This window comes from Perissodus microlepis, chromosome 22, assembly GCF_051167445.1.
Source record: "Perissodus microlepis isolate ML-2025 ecotype Zambia chromosome 22, ASM5116744v1, whole genome shotgun sequence".
NCBI lineage: Eukaryota > Metazoa > Chordata > Actinopteri > Cichliformes > Cichlidae > Perissodus > Perissodus microlepis.
In genome coordinates, this window is record NC_140481.1 from 27,967,556 (window position 1) to 27,984,457 (window position 16,902).

The 16,902-nt window shown below is 39.6% G+C and overlaps 1 protein-coding gene across 2 annotated transcripts in view; it reads right to left on the bottom strand.

Annotated features, from left to right (window-relative positions):
- The window catches only part of pvrl2l (PVR cell adhesion molecule related 2 like), a 325,880-nt gene that overhangs the window by 63,895 nt on the left and 245,083 nt on the right, over nt 1-16,902 (bottom strand). The gene's annotated exons all lie outside the window — the stretch shown is intronic.

A 16,902-nucleotide genomic window follows, 5' to 3' on the forward strand; every position in this document is an offset into this window, starting at 1 on the left:
CTATATGAATGAGACTAATAACATTTAATAACAGTCATCTTATGGGTGATATAAATGTCCAAAAACCATAATTCAGATTTAAAAAACGAGTGAACATATGACCCGAATGATCATCTGACACTGATGACATGAACCAGGGACACAGGAGACTGACGTCACGTCACATTTGACACACTTCAGGTGGCACACACAGCAAGAACTGTACTAGCATGGATCATAGAAACAGAATAAACAGCAAAGGACAAGCACGTGCCACTCTGAGTAGAAACATTTCTTCTTTCCCAGCGAGATGATGAATGTTGGAGGTTGAAAGTGGGACACTGAGACATCCCGAGGAGAAGATCCTGCAGGTGTGCGGGCTTTCACAGGTAAAATGGATGAGGGCATAGCGACACCTGAGCCTCCCAGCACCAGCATCACTTAAATAAGACAGAAGGGTTGAAATACGATGAACAGAACACCAACTGGATAAACACGAGTGCGGTTTAGAAGTCAAACATATACATCAGGAGAAAAAAAGAACGAGAGTCAATGCTGCCATGAGACTAAAATTAAATATCGATCATTAGACTTAAAAGATGTCTGGAGATTAAATGATGAACTTTTTCATCAAACTAAATCAAGTACAGCACTTTATTTTTTCCCTTTTCTCTTACTTTAGCTGATTGTCAATTAATCCCTCATAACAAAGAGAGATTTTCCATTTATTTTGCCCTTCTGCTTGTAGAAACTTTTTAATTTTGTTTGTTTGTTCATAGATTGAATTCAGTTTCTGTCAAATTTCAGTTGTGAAATTCAATTCTTTTTCCTTTCCATTTGGCTTTTTCTTTTTGTCAGCGAGATGGCTTCACAAGTCAGAATTATTTCCAATTTTATCCCCATCTTTCATGTATTAAGTGTTTTGTTTTCTTATCAGTCCCTACAGCCGCAGAGATCTCTGAAACTATGGCTCCTGCCCACATGTTATCGTGTCTTTGAGTAAGATCTCAAATTGATCCTGACGTGTTTGTGTGTGAGAGGGAGAATGAACTTTTCCCTGGACAAAAGCATTTGTCAATAAATAATAATGATTTTTTTTAGTACAAATTATGATAGAAACACTTTCACAACTTGGCTTGAAGAAAGAGAGATATTTCCCCATGTTGTGGCTCCTTTAGGTCATGAAAGAAGCACATATAATCTTTACAGCGCGAAACAGGAAACAATCAGACCTGGCACTCTTCCAGCTCGGCCCAGCAAAAAACATCATACTGCCGTGAGCTCATTAGTAAAATAAAAAGCATCTGATTGACTAAGTGCCAGTGTGGAAATTAACATTCAAATTGAGCATCTCCTCATCTCACAAAAACATCTGATTGGACTTGAGGTCATTGGTCAAGTTTTTAGCCATCTGCCAGGGCTTGGCTCCGAGGCGGCCCGTGCAACCTAACTGTGATTGGCATATGCCTCTATGTGGCTTTCCCATTTAAGCCAAAAAAAAAAAAGATCTGTTTTGCAAAGTGGTGCAAACAGAAACTGAAAAAACACACACACAAAGACTCGGCGCCTTAAAAGCGGCCAGCGTGATTTATATTCATACCATCAATCGCTTTTTAAACAGGGTCAGCTCCTTTCAAATGCTCTCTGTCACTCCCCAATGAAAAGGTCTTTACATGACTCATGCTTTTAAAAACATAACCTATTGAGTGTGTCCTCCTCAATTTGCCAATAACTAATAGCAGGAGACAAATTCTTTTTTAAAAATGGTCTCCTTCAGAAATTAGAAATCACTGCAAAAGCTTGTACTTTTTTTTATCATTTAAGACTTTCTTCTGGCATGAAGGTTTCCAGAGAAACATAACATTGGTGCTAAAATTAAGTTTTGACTTCTACAGAATCTGTCAGTATTTTACTATCACACATATTGACTTTGGTAAAAGTGGCTGGAAGGAAATAAAAATAAAAATAAAAATAAATGCCTGGTTTCTGTTTTGCTATTAGCTTCAGATTGCTAAAAACTATTATTTTGTTACAAACACAAATAAATGAGTAATAGTAAGACAACATGAGTGTACATCTCCCAAAAGACGTACTCGCCGACTTGTCAGTTAAATGGAAAAGAGAAACTGTTAATCAATAAGTTACATAGCCCCATAACCCCCAATAAAGTTCTCATCCTGCTGTCCTAGAAAAATGTAATATGCGGGTAAAACTGGAAAATCAGAAGTGTAAAGGCCGTTATTTTGAGTTAAGTGCAAATAAGAAAACTAAAGAAAACAACAAAGGAAATGAAAAATCTTCGCGTCCAATAATCATCCCACTTTAGAATCAAACAGTCTTCACCGCAAAATTTATTTTTGCTCGAATGTTACTGTTGTGTTGTTAAACATTACAGATTATTACGCTGCCACAAACTCTGCCTGCACTTTTTAAAAGAACATTTGCAGCTAACTCATTTGCTCAATTAGGAGATATTTCCTTTTCTTTTGGCTGTTTGCTGGGTACTCTTTTTTTCCCTGCAACTAGTAAAAACAAGTTATAAACAGTTTGACATTTTATTTTTGTCAAAATTTATTATCTGACGCAGATTAGTTGTGTATGAACAGAATTATTAAGAAACTACCAAAAGCACTCAAACTGTAAGTATGAAAACAAGTATGTGGACTCTGACTGTAAACATATGGCAATGTGATTTTAGTCAGTGTCTCTGTGGGTGTACGTGTGTGTGTGTGTGTGTGTGTGTGTGTATGTAAATGTGTGTGTAGACACAGAGGTGATTTCCCCGTGGTCTGCCTCTGAATTAAACCAAATCCAATCAAATAAACTGAAACCTTGATTTAAATGGAAAGCACTACAGCCTATTATGTAGCACAGTGGAGGACAGTCTCGCTATATCAGCCCTGAATTGCATTAAAGTTCTCACTCACCCTCTCTCTCCCCTCATTGCTTCTATCTCTCTCACTCTCTCTCCGTCTCAAGGTCACTCTCCGACTGACAGACTCGGCAGAGAGAGACATTTCCTGTGACAAAAATAGTTTTTTTGCAAAGTCCAGAATGCAGCTTAGAAATGTGATAACGCATTTCAAACACTACGCATCAATACACAGTACACACACCCTTCATGCAATGTAACACACTCGCATTTATGTATGCAACACTTTTCTAGCCTTACTGACTGCGCTGGCCGCACATTGAGCAACTAGTTAGAAAACTTTAACCGAAACTGGGCTTTTACTTTACAGTCAAGTCCCAACTGTCTCTCTGTGGTGTCTACTTTGATGGCAGAGCTGGATTATGGTGATGTTATTTATTTCCCAGTACATAAAATATATATATGCTGCATAATGTCTGGAGATTTACTGCAAACCTTAAAGCTCTTACCCAAAAGGGTATGTAGTGTGCTCTGTCCTTTTGTAGATTTACCTGCTGGAACATTAATATTTACTAGTGTATGCACATGCTACAGTATTCTTTGGTCTCTTTGAGGTGTTGGTAAACACACACACACACATATATATATATGTATCCTGCCATGATTAGCACAGAGGCACTAATCATGGCAGCACAGGAACAAGTTCTGAGCACAAGATCCAAGATCCATAGAGGCTGGGGTCTATCACACCAGGCAAGACCCCAGGTGCAGGCTGTGTAAAGATGCCCCTGAGACAATCCAGCACATAACAGCAGGGTGCAAGATGCTAGCAGGCAAGGCATACATGGAACACCGTAATCAAGTGACTGGCATAGTATACAGAAACATCTGTGCCGAGTATGGCGTTTCCCATTTTGTCCAAAGTTCAAAATGGGAGACGCCCTCAAGGGTGGTGGAGAATGACCGAGCTAAGATCCTGTGGGACTTCCAGATACAGACGGACAAAATGGTGGTAGCTAACCAACCGGACATAGTGGTGGTAGACAAACAGAAGAAGACGGCCGTAGTGATCGATGTAGCGGTTCCCAATGACAGCAACATCAGGAAGAAGGAACACGAGAACTTGGACAAATACCAAGGGTTCAGAGAAGAGCTCGAGAAGATGTGGAGGGTGAAGGTAACGGTGGTCCCAGTGGTAATCGGAGCACTAGGTGCAGCGACTCCCAAGCTAAGCGAGTGACTCCAGCAGACCCCAGTAACAACATCTGAGATCTCTGTCCAGAAGAGCGCAGTCCTAGGAACAGCTAAGATACTGCACAGGACCCTCAAGCTCCCAGGCCTCTGGTAGAGGACCCGAGCTTGAAGGACAGACTGCCCACAAGAGGGGAATTTTTATATCTATCTATCTATCTATCTATCTATCTATCTATCTATCTATCTATCTATAATAACAAATATGGAACTGATTAGTCAAATACTCTACTATAAAGGTAGTATTGTGGACATAAACAAGATTTTGTAGATGTTAATTTTGTCGTATTAAAATGGTATAATGTTGCAATAAGGAATTATCGGCGTACAAACAGTAAAAAGAGGTCATTTCAGTCTGTAGAGTTTGCAAGCCAACATGATGACATCATAACATCTGATATAGATAAGGACATTAAGGGGGTTACATGGAGCTGTGTAATAGGAGAAGTTGACAGACCGAGAACGAATACACAGACCCACAGAGGTTTTGTGTGTCATTTTAAGATTTAAATGTTAACATTTTACTTACAAACTTATATTCATGAAAAAATATGGGAAGTTGTCTTCGGTCTCATACTCATTCCTTCTTCTGGTCTGAAGGTGAGGAGCAGGGGTCACTGAATGGGCTTCAGGTGATTTTAGGTGACCTGGAGGAAGTTACCTCAGGCTGTAAATGTTTTCCCTGTTCATAAATTTTAGTCATTTTATTTTTCCATTTGCTCTTTATTACTTGCACATTGGGAAACTTATTTCGTGTAATTTTGCTTTGTGTATTTGTGCGTGTTACTGTGCAACCACTGTTGACTGTACAGCTGCTTGTCTCGGCTGGGAAACTCTTGCGAAAATAGATTTTGTATTCTCAAGAGTAATAATACCCTTAAATATAATATCCTTAAACAAATGAAGGTTAAATAAATAAAATAAAGTAAACACACTTAAAGTGACTGACACAGAATACAGAATGTACCAGGATTACGATATGCTACGAAAACTTTGGTGGCACTATACACTGTTGAGGTTGTGAGGGTGACAATATAATAAAGGAGTTTTATTACAATGTGGGGGCTGGGCGTGGTACGGTATGTGTGTGCATGCAAGTGCGTGTGTGTAATAGAGATCCAACAGGTGGGTAATTGTCCTGACGAGACAGAAAGTCCCATTAGCCCTCTGTCAAAAAGAAAAGTAGCTCCCTCCACGCTGGTTGCTGATATAGATCTGTGTGTGTGTGTGTGTGTGTGTGTGTGTGTGCCAGAGTTAGCAAGCAAGTGAGCAAGTGAAAGAGAGGCAGACAGAGAGAAACATGAAAAGAGAGCAAGGTAATATTAAAGTGAGTAAGGCAGGGAGGCAACTTTAAAGTCCAAAGTGAGAGAAAGTGGAAGACATAAATGGCAGAGAGGGAGGGGGGGAGGGAGGGAGGCAAAGTCAGAATGAACAAACAGGACATGAAAGACAGATGTTTGATCATCTCAAACTAGATCACATTACTGTAGCTCCTAATGGACGATGTCTATCACACACACTCACAAAGCACACACACGCTCGCCAGTGTCTCTTTAAATAAATATGGATACAAGGACACACACAAAGTGATATAATGTGCAAGTTTTTCTAATGGTAATAAATGTGGCCCACTGTACGCACCCACACGCATATACATTTCCACTGCAGCATCTTACAGGTTGTTCCCTAATGGAAGCCGATCCTCTCAAACATACATCTCTCTGCCTCTCTAACACGCATGCTGGATACAAACACACACCAGCACACCATCACTGAGCCTATTTTTCTTTTCTCTAATGGACCCCTAAGAATGACAACCTGCCCGCTACGCATCAGTGGCCATTCCCCACAAGGCAATGCGTCAGGGCCGTGGGGCCAGCCGCCCGCCCACTCCCTCCGCCTTTCACCCCACATCCGTCAAATGCAGGTACACACTGCTCCATGTTTCTCCACTGTCCCTCTTTATCTCTCTTTCCTATATATGTATCCTTTGTGTCCCTCTTCCTCTCAGTCCCTTTATGCAGGGAATAAAGTCAAATTTAAGACTTTTTTAAAAGACATTGTTAAAGCCATCCAGCCAGGTAAGAAAGTACATTTTCTACCAGAGGACATTTTTTACCATCTCAACCTGATTTTAACAGAATTCATTGTCCTCTGTGGGGATTTTTGTTAACCTATGAATTAAATGACTTGTATATTGGCAAGAAAACCGTTTATTTGTGTTCTGTCACTGACATTTGTCTCATTTTTAAATCACCATATATCATGACATAAACAAAGTTACATCCCTGCGCTCTAGGCTCCGAACAGAGTGCACTCTCTCCTCAGAAACCATTTCATTTTCACACTCTGAGCACACTGGATGGAATCTTCAGGTCATAAATTATTGTGAATCATCTATGGTGGCCCACAGGGGAAAGTGACTGCATTCAGGAGAAAAGGGCAGAATGTAAAAAAGGATGTGCCGGCATTTCTGTTCCTCTTGTTTTCACCCTTCAAAGGCAACGTGTGAAATTCCAAGAGTGGGCTTTTTCTCAAGCCTTGTTAACCTCTTGACCCCGATTAAATTTGGTACCAATTTAGGAGCCGAACGATAAAGAAAGCAACAGAACAATTAACAGATTCAAAACAGCTTGATGATATCTGAACAGGGCCAAATTAAAGTCTTGAAACTTTATATGGGAAGCTAAAGAAAACATTGGGGATATGAAATCTAAACGTGGTTCTAAGAGAAAATAAGCTAAACATAAAAAGCATACTATATAAGACAAAGTATCAGGAACAACCAGAAAAAGTATTATGAAACCTAATGCGATAAAACCAAGATGTAACTTTAAAATTAGAAGATACCTTTTAAAGAAACCTTGCAGGCAGTGGTGCTGTGATGCAATAAGCCGGATTAGTGTGTCTGCTTTTCTGACCTTACTAAGCGGTTATCGGCCATGCAGTAAATGAATAAATACATCACAAAACCTTCTGTCCTCATATGAAATTCAAAAATATTTCACTGACTTGTATACAGTAAAAGGAGCACTGGTTTTGGCTTGTGATCTGTAAATCTGCAGGCTGATACATCCTTACTTACTGCTTCACGTGCTAGATCAGTATTTTTGCAGTGCAAACACTGAATACACAAACACCTTGTTTGTTACTGCTCTCTAAAGTAACTCACCTTTTAATTGTGTGATTGGCTTAGACGTCAGTGGTGCAGTGTGGTTAGCATCTCCCTTGCAAACACTAGTCGCTAGGGAAAAATGTGTATTCACATACAAGTGGTTACTGGAAGCTGCAGCCAGTCACTAGGTGAGGTTGTAAAGAATGTGCTATCACCTTGGTTGGTAGCAGGTTCCCGCGGTCAGCCATAGTATAGTAGACACCGACTTGTTTGAAAACACAGTCAATGACTCGCTGAGAGGTAGTGAAACTATGAGTGGTGCAGTTCAAAGTGGAAATGGAGACCATTCGGCTTCTAAATAAAAGCTGTGCTTTGTGAAACACTGTTTGCAGTATTAAGAAAATAAGGCACAGCTTTTACTTTGAAGGTGAAGACTGCACAGATGACTGAAGCCTTACTGATAGGACAACTTTCTGGTTGGAAAAGGAAGGAAGGAAGGAAACAGTACAAAGATTGGCTCCCTGTGTTTCGTGTAACCCAGTGCATTGCCATTTACTGTAAAAAGACATGCTGGGCAACAAAGCTACTGGTGAATTCTAACTTGTTATTTGAACAGTGCAGTTCTGTTGTTTACTTCATAATTGTCATGACCATATATATAATAACTGTCCCTGTAAAAACCTTCCAGAGCTGCAACTCAAAATAATGTAAAATAATGCACAGCACTAACAGGCAGTGACAAAAAAAGCCCAGAGTCTCATAAATAAATTGTCGAAATGTGCTATATTTTATCACTTTACAGCTTTACCTGCAGCACAAAACCTCCACTTACAAAGCCCCTTGAGTTTCTTTAAGGGCTGTTTTGAGCCTGAACATGCTTTAAGAGGAAGGCAAAGTGATAACAACCTCACAAATACTTACACAGTAGCACACATTCAGCCTTTTCAGCTAAATCTACACAATGTAACCAAGTTGCTTTTGGACTTTTTGGATTTTTAAAAATACGAAGAGTCAAATTTAATCCTTTCATTTACACCTATTTGTCCATTTGATATAATCACTGTGTTTGATATTTTATGTGCCTTTTTTTAATTATCTGTACTTTTTTCCAAGCTCATTTTCTGCCCATCTTCCTCTTTTATCACCTTCTTTACTTTCTCTCACTGTCTCCAAAATCCCTTTCAGCTATTTTCCCAAGTATTCCTCCTGTCCCCCTCCCCCCACAGGTTGCCACATTTTTTTCTTTCCTCGCCTCGCTGTCTCTCATAGTCATTTCCACTTGTCAGGCTAAAGGGAGCAGACAAATGGATGGACAGATGAATACCCAGATCTGCAGAGGGGCAAAAAGAATGATGGAGTGATGAAATAAAGGAGTGACAGTGCGTGACATCGTTCAGCTGAGCCCAGTTCAGGGCCTGGGAGGGAGTGTATGCAGCGCTGTAGTCAGAGAGGAAGGAAAATACAGGCAATAAAGAGAAAAATGAGACTGACGTACTGGAGAAGGATGGATCGTAAAGCCCATATATACTGTATGATACTTACTAGTGACAGGTAATAATTCACGAGACATTCTAATGTAAATTTATGGTTTTTTATATTGTTTTTTGTGGTTGCCACTACATAAAACAGAATTGTGATTCATCCATTTGTCATGAAAGCTCTCATATGCTCTTCTTTAAACACCCACTAAGCTGGAGTGGCCCATTGGGTGAAAAATATTTTCTCTGACTCAGAAAAAAAAACAATTTAACAACAATTTAAAACTGAAATATATTATAAAAAGAACTACACAGCTGGTCATTCATTAAGCCCCTTACCCATATTTACTGCTTCCACACCTGTCAGGCTTTCCAGCATTTGCACAGCACATGTGCACTTTAGAGTGAAAATGGTGGCAGTGGCCCCTGGCCATTAAACAAAGGTAGATAAAAGCATGACAATTTCGAGCTGGCACCTACGAATGCTGGTGGCTAAACTGAAAACTGTTACTGGCAGATTTGACCAGCTGATAACTGCAACCTGCAGCAAAATCACTGGAGATTCACTCTGTGGCCGTTTTATCCGTTTCAGTGAATCAAGCATCAGGATAAGAGTTTACTCAAGTTGAACCGTGTTTATTTTAGTTTATGGTGCCCAGAGCAACTGGTTTTCATCTCTTTCAAGTGTCTTTCTAATGAATCTTGTAATTTTAGGTTTACATTCAGCTTAACCAGACACCGCCACAAAAGTGAGCAGATTTACTGCCTAAATCTGTGTAGGCCACATGTGAAGATCAGCTCACAACACTGGCAGATTAGATTATTTCGATGCCAGCCTGTGTGAGATGATGACTCAGCTGACACCCACATTTGTACCCAAACCTCATGAAGAGCATATTTAAGCTGCTTTAACCAGCCTACATTTGATGCATCTCTGCAAGCTGCGTTGCAACCCACCTCCGCACAGCTCCTCCTTTTTATGATGTCCCCGACTTAATTAATGCATCTCTATTGACACCAATACCCAATCTGTTATGTAACAGCCATCTTGCTGCTACTCTTACCAAATACAAATCACTGCTATGAGCTTTCTACTATAGCAGCCATGACTCATTTGTGATTGACAGTGCTTATGTAAACGCAATCAAAAAAGACATAATGAGTACTGCATTTACTACATGCTGTTAATCCCCAATCCCTTTGCTTTCCTTTTTCCAAGGCCTTAAGAGGGCTATTTAATGTGATTTTTATCTTCTATTACTGTATGTCAGTAGCTGCTCATTGACGTACAGTAGGCATCTAATAAAGAAATGAAACTTTTATTCTCTTAAGAGAAAGTCCAAAAATTGATAAAGAAAAAGGTAAATGGAATTAAAACTGTATTACAGTCAAACTTCCAAGGACACAGGATACAATTCAATCTGAGGTACTGACTAGAAGCTTCTTTTCAGTTCCATTCACAATATGCTGCTTCTAACATTAGAATTTATGTGTGGATTAAAATTACCCCGTGCCGAGACCAGAAATCCCTTATGCTATGGTAATCCCATAATTACTGGATTTAGAAACAGAGGTAGCTTTTAAACCGCAGCTTTCTAGATAAATATGACTGTACTTCCTTTTTCTGATATAAGAATGAATGCAATGCGTGCTAGTCTCATGGGGGGTGGTCCACATCTGACACAACACGATCAAAACCTTGAAAAAAGAAATGCATTCATAATTTATCATGTAAGGCACCCTGAAATTTCCTAATAATAACACCCAGGAGTACGGTATTCACTGGGATTACAGGTGGCAGACTGACACCAAAATGCACATAATCACAATAAATAACATCCTTCAGGGGATTATAATGGTCTGAAAGCTTCTTGTTTCTCGCTCTCTCATTCTCTCTCTCAAAAAATGCACATAAACAAGAACAAAAGACGAGATGAAACAAGGTAACCGCACATGTGAGACTACAGTGCAGTCAGCACAGTGACACAATTTCTGTCTTGTTTTGCATCGGATATACCGTTTACGCTCACCAATGCATGCAACTTAATGCATTTTTACATAAAGACGTGGAGAACAAAGGCAATTTAAACCACTTTGAATGTGGCATGGTTGTTGTTTCTGAGAAACCACTGATCTACTGGGATTTTCCCATACAACCATCTCTAGTGTTTACAGAGAATAGTCAGAACAAGAGAAAATATCCAGTAAGTGCCAGTTGTCTGGGTGAAAATCATAGGATGATAAGAAGGCAACACTCACTCAAAAAAACCACCAAGTCGTGCAGAAGAGCATCTCTGAATGCACAACATGCTGAACCTGGAAGCGAATGGTCTCCAGCAGCAGAAGACCACACTGGTTGCCACTCCTCCAAGAAACTGGTGTTGACTGACATTTATTTTTTGCAACAAAACTAATGCATTCTTCTCGATTCTACTCTATGGATCTGAAACATGGACGGTGCTCAAAGCGGACCTCAACAAACTCGAAGTTTTCCAGATGCGTTGCCTTCAGCAGATATTACAAGTATCACTTTGAGACAGCCTTTGAAATGAGGACATGTGACGGAGATGCGACAACCAAACGCCAATCGAGGAGAAAATTCGAAAACGCCGATTGCGATGGTTTGGCCATGTGTGTCGAATGGACGCGAGCCGACTACCACACCAACTCCTCTGGCGTAAATGGCCCACCCAGTGGAGAATCCAACGAATGGCACCGAAGAAAACATGGCTGAAACAAGTCGAAGATGACATCAGAGATCGCAGAATAAATCTTGACGAGGTCAGTACAATCGCCAACGATCGCAATGCATGGAAACGAGTTGGGAAGGAAATTTGACACCATTGATACCCATGACACTCCTATGGGCTTAGGAGTTGATCCAGGCCTAACGCCAGCTAGGGATTAAAGAAGAGAAAGAAGAAGAACTGTTAACAAAAGATGTTTGGTGAATGAACTGAATCAGCTCTGGTTTGCGGGTTTCACCCAGGAGACCTCTCGTGTGTTACATTTTGTTTCAAATCATTTTTACACGACTTTTCTTGCTGTTTCTTTTTAATGTTTAGGAACCAATAATTACTTTGGTTTGGGAAAAAATGTGTGTTTTGTCCTGCTGCAAAGACTGTTCGAAGGCTAAACTGATCAAATCTGGAAAATATTACTGTCAAGTTCACTTAAGATTAAGCTGAAGATATTCACCTTACATTCAGAGCTTCTATTCAAATCTAATATGCTGCAGTTCAGAGACTAAATCAGTGAGAGATAATATACCCAAACATACTGCACTCTGCAGCGTAATGCTAAATAGCTTGCACTTGTCACAGGTTTCAAAAAAAGAACACATGCACGCACACACACACACACACACACACACACACACACACACACACACACACACACACACACACACACAGTGAATCACTGTTCATTAAAATTCATGTGCAGTGACAAAGTTTTAAACAGCGCCACAGTTTATTGATACAGCTGGAGGTAGCTGGTGTAAACCACACAGCCTGCAAGGGGTTTGATTTTTGCTACGACTCAATGTCTAAAAGAAACCGTAGAAATAAACTCAGAGCTTATTTTTGACGGCATTTTACTTGATTGTCAAGATAATATAAATCTATACGGCCTAAAGTAACCATGTAGCTCCAGCCACCCAAGCGTGTAGCGTTTTCCCAGTTTAAATCGAGTTTAAAAGACAAGTCTGGCAATATAGTGCCCTTTCTGTTTTTGTTTATCTTCTGCACCACACTGACACGTTTCATACCTGCAGTATTGTTTATCTCACAGTTCAAATCCTATTCATCTCAACAAACCTTTTAAATGAATCTATAATGAAAAGAGCTTTTAGACCTCTGTGAGTATCTCTGCTTTGATAACAGTCATGCCACAGAGGCTAAAAGAATTAGTCTCCAGCAAACAACAAGTCCTGAAGCTAAACAATCATATCGGCCATTTGCTTCTATAATTGGAAATTATCTGTGTAAGCCTACAGGAAATGACACATATGCAGGAGTGTTTACACACACAGAATTCAACCAAGTAACTACAGTTTGAATCTAACTAGTCACAAGTGTTAATAAATGCTTTTAGTTACTTTACGATTTTCTTTTATTTTTGTGTTGTTTGCTAAAAAGCTACCGTGCTCATCAATATATTTGTATCAAGTGAAGATTTTACAGATTAGCATATTCACTGCGAGCTAACATGTGCAGGAGTAAGTATGGCAAACAGGCCAAGGATTGTTAGATTAGATGTTTTCATAGGACTTCCTGACAAAATAAATATTAAAAAACACAGTTGTGTGTTTTAGATGCCAAGATTTTTTTTACTTTGACTGATAGTGGAATAGAAAAATAAAAATTATTTAAAAAAAGATAAATAAATAAACATTTTTAATTGTGCAGCACTTAATAGGAAAGCTAGATTACTCATCAGGTCTGTTAGAAGAAAAGGCACACAGTAAATATTTCAAGAGTACAAATGATTTTTTCTTAATTCAAAAGGAAAATCTGAAAATTTAAATTTAAATTTAAGCTATTGCGCTGCATGTGCATACTTTTCAAGGACAACGCAGGTATTCGGTCTGTTCAAAGAGTAACTTCACATCCGCCTCTGTGTGATTATCCGAGAATCCATCTGTTTAGGTGCCAGACACTAGTATGTATGACATTAGTGCAGAAAAATGAGTCCGGTAAAATAGACAGGTCCAAGTGTGAAATGAGAAGATAAGCTGCCGTAGTAGCACATTCTTCCCGGCGTGCAGAGATGAGCCGATAAAGGCTCAAAGAAATGGATGGATGGGTAGAGGTGTGAATGGACACATGGGCGGATGGATGGATGCACAGGAAATGAAACTTATAATCTGAGTGAAGACGTCTCCAGGTCTGACACAAGCAGATATATAATCTAGTGTGCCAGGTGGAGATGGATGAACGGAGACAGAGAGGGTGAGACTGCAGACAATATAAAGGAAGACATGACTGCGTCCCTGAAGCCAAGATTTTTTAAAATGAAAAAGTGTGTACTTTTGCCAAGGAGTACAAGAAACAGAGTGCAGCTGTGTGTGTGTGCGGAGGGGAGTGTAGATGCTTTTTACTCCAGGTGTACTCCAAGCGTATTAGTCTGAGCCTGTGTCTGCATGTACAGCCATCCAGGTTAAACTGACAGCTGGAGACTGATGAAAAGAAGATGGTGTTGGAAGTCTGACGTAAGGAAACGAGGGGAGGGGAGAAGGATGTGAAAGACGTGACATGAGAGAGTCAAGACGAGGAGAAAAATATATTCTTAGTCAATCTTTTTCTCTGTTTTCCTTCCTCATGCACTTATGCACTATGACTTTTTCTTTTCTCTCAGCAAAGCTGATAAAAGGGACTAAGTAAACAAACCAGAAGGCGTTTGATTGCATTGAAGTGGTTTTAAATATCACACGAGTGTCAAAGACGGACTATCGATTTCTTACAAACACATCCACACCAATGTATTCTTTCAGTTGCTGCTCAGTCAATGACAAAAAAAAAAATCACATTCAATATAACTACAAAAACATGTGCAGAAGCAGATCTATTTTATTAACTATTGACACATACCATCTTCTGAATGGACCCTTTCATTCACTGCATACTTTAACTTAACTGTGTTAGAAAACACAGACTGGACTTTAGCTCCCTGTTTTCATTTTCTAAATGATCACTTTATAAACTTAATATATTTAATTTGTTTACACTATCCTGAAAACTAAATCTATCACTCCCACTGCCATCTTGTCACTAAAACATTGATTTTAGTGTAATTTTCCAAACTAAAGAAGACCAAAAAACCCACATAAACACTATGTCACAGGACCCTCATCCTCTGTGGGTTTGCTTCTTTTATATAGCATTTTCATTTTTCATATATAAACAAACAAACCCAGAAAAAGAAAACAGAAAAGAGATATTCCCCATTTTCCCCCAATTTTGAAAATACACACAAGCGAAGTCTTTCATTGATTCTGAAAACAAAACAAAGAACATACTGCATTGTCCACAAACAACAAAGAGCCCTTCTGATTGACTCTCTGCCAGACACAAAGCTTTCACGAGGTTCAAAAGGTCCCCAAAACTTTTAAATATTCTTTTTCGTTTTCTAGTCAAAGATTTGACACCATGTATCCAATCCGACATCACACATTTACTCTGTCAACATTAGGACTTTATCTTAATCAAAAGCAAAATAGAATAAATTGTTTCCATTTGGTTAAATCGAGGCGCTTAAAGGACCTGGTTAGGTGCTGGTTACGCTCTTTCATACAATAAACACACATAAAAAGAAAAACTTCTCCCATTTGCAACAATCTTCTCCAACTCTTTCACGGTTACCATGGTTACGCATCCTCGGTGGTGATAGTTATGAGCATCACACCAGCTGAGCACTTTTGTCTGCTGTCTTGTTCCATCTATTTCAGACTCTGAGGAGCTCCTGCTGAACTCTATCAAACTTACCTGCTCATTAAAAATATCCTCACCTGCTGTGTCTGTGATGAATTAGGAGCAATAGAGGATTGTTAAACTGCAATACTCTCCCAAAATCTCGAGCCACGCTTCATTATCTTCAACAAGAAGCTTTTGGTAGTGTTTGCTATTATTCGTGTGGGTCATTCTTTCTGTGTGTAAACATGATAGAGTGGAGTTGTGTTAACAATCCCTTAAATTTGGCTTACACCATCCAAACCCACCATGGTCAACTCAACTGATTTATTGGTCAAAAACTGACAAAAAGCCTGATATAGAGCTATAGATGAGCTATGTTTCTTACTGCCATCCTTTGTATTTATAACATATAGGCATATAAATTATTACATATTTGGGGATTTTAAATGTCATGTTATCTCCTGTCTGGATGAGGTGACCCCAAATCCTTTCTTAGTGAAGCTGTAATAGGTGTAGGCTGCTGGGGGATTCCCATGATGCATGGAGCATTTCTTCTTCAGTCACTTTTCTCACTCACTATGAGTTTATACACCTCTCTGCACTGAATCATACTTGTTATTAATATCTGCCTCTCTTCCTAGAAGCTTGTGTTTCTTTATGTTTTGCCTTTCAGGAGTGAGAGCTTCTGGTAATTTTGTCTAAACAGTCTTTGGACATTGGCTGCTTTTTTAATCAAAGATATACAAGAATAAACAACTTGGCAAAGAATCACTATTAAAATGTATAATTAGGCACTTTAGACATTTTTTAATTAGTACCTACTCGGCTCGATCGGCATGGTTCACTATGGTTTTCAGGGTTTTCCATTAGGTCATAGTACCTGGTACCAGGTAAAGGTACTAAAATAGTACCAGCTCAGCTGGGGTTCCAAGGGATCCGAGCAGGTACTAAAACGTGATGTAGTCACACTGCATGCCACCGATTGGCTGATCAGTGGCATCACTTGATGAGTCATGAGAGTGTGTCGTTCACGAAGATCAAAACCGCCATTTTGGAAATGAGTACAAAAAAACAACGCTGAGGTCGCCAAGTCTGACGAAAAGCCACAGACCGAGCGGCAGGTATATATTCGCCGTCCAATTTGTACCCCATACAAATTATATCACGGTACACTAAGATAATAAAAACAAGTCTCATTCTGAAGGATGGGGAGATGCCACTCTGCCACACTGGTACACTACCTATCTCATGTAGGCTGCACTACTATTAACTACCACCAGGTGGTTTCTATAAATGAGTACAGTTTCCCCAGACCAGGGGTGGGCAACTCCAGGCCTCGAGGGCCGGTGTCCTGCAGGTTTTAGATGTGTCCTTGATCCAACACAGCTGATTCAAATGGCTAAATGATCTCCTAACATGTCTTGAAGTTCTCCAGAGGCCTGGTAATGAACTAATCATTTGAGGTGTGTTGACCCAGAGTGAGATCTAAACCCTGCAGGACACCAGCACTCGAGGCCTGGCGTTGCCTACCCCTGCCCCAGACAGTGCTCAAAATACTAAGCGAAATACAACTTACTTAAGAAAATACTGAAAAAGCTACCACAAACTTGGAACATGAGACAGAATTTGTTGAAAATTTAAATATTTTACCAATAAATAAATAAATAAATGAAAGAATTCTGTTCCAAATCTATTTATTTCCAGTGAGCTTGGTGAAGCACAATCTCCACAGGCAGCCATTAAGATCCAGTAAATCTCCTACTGCTAACTTTTTTACTAAATCAATGATGATCA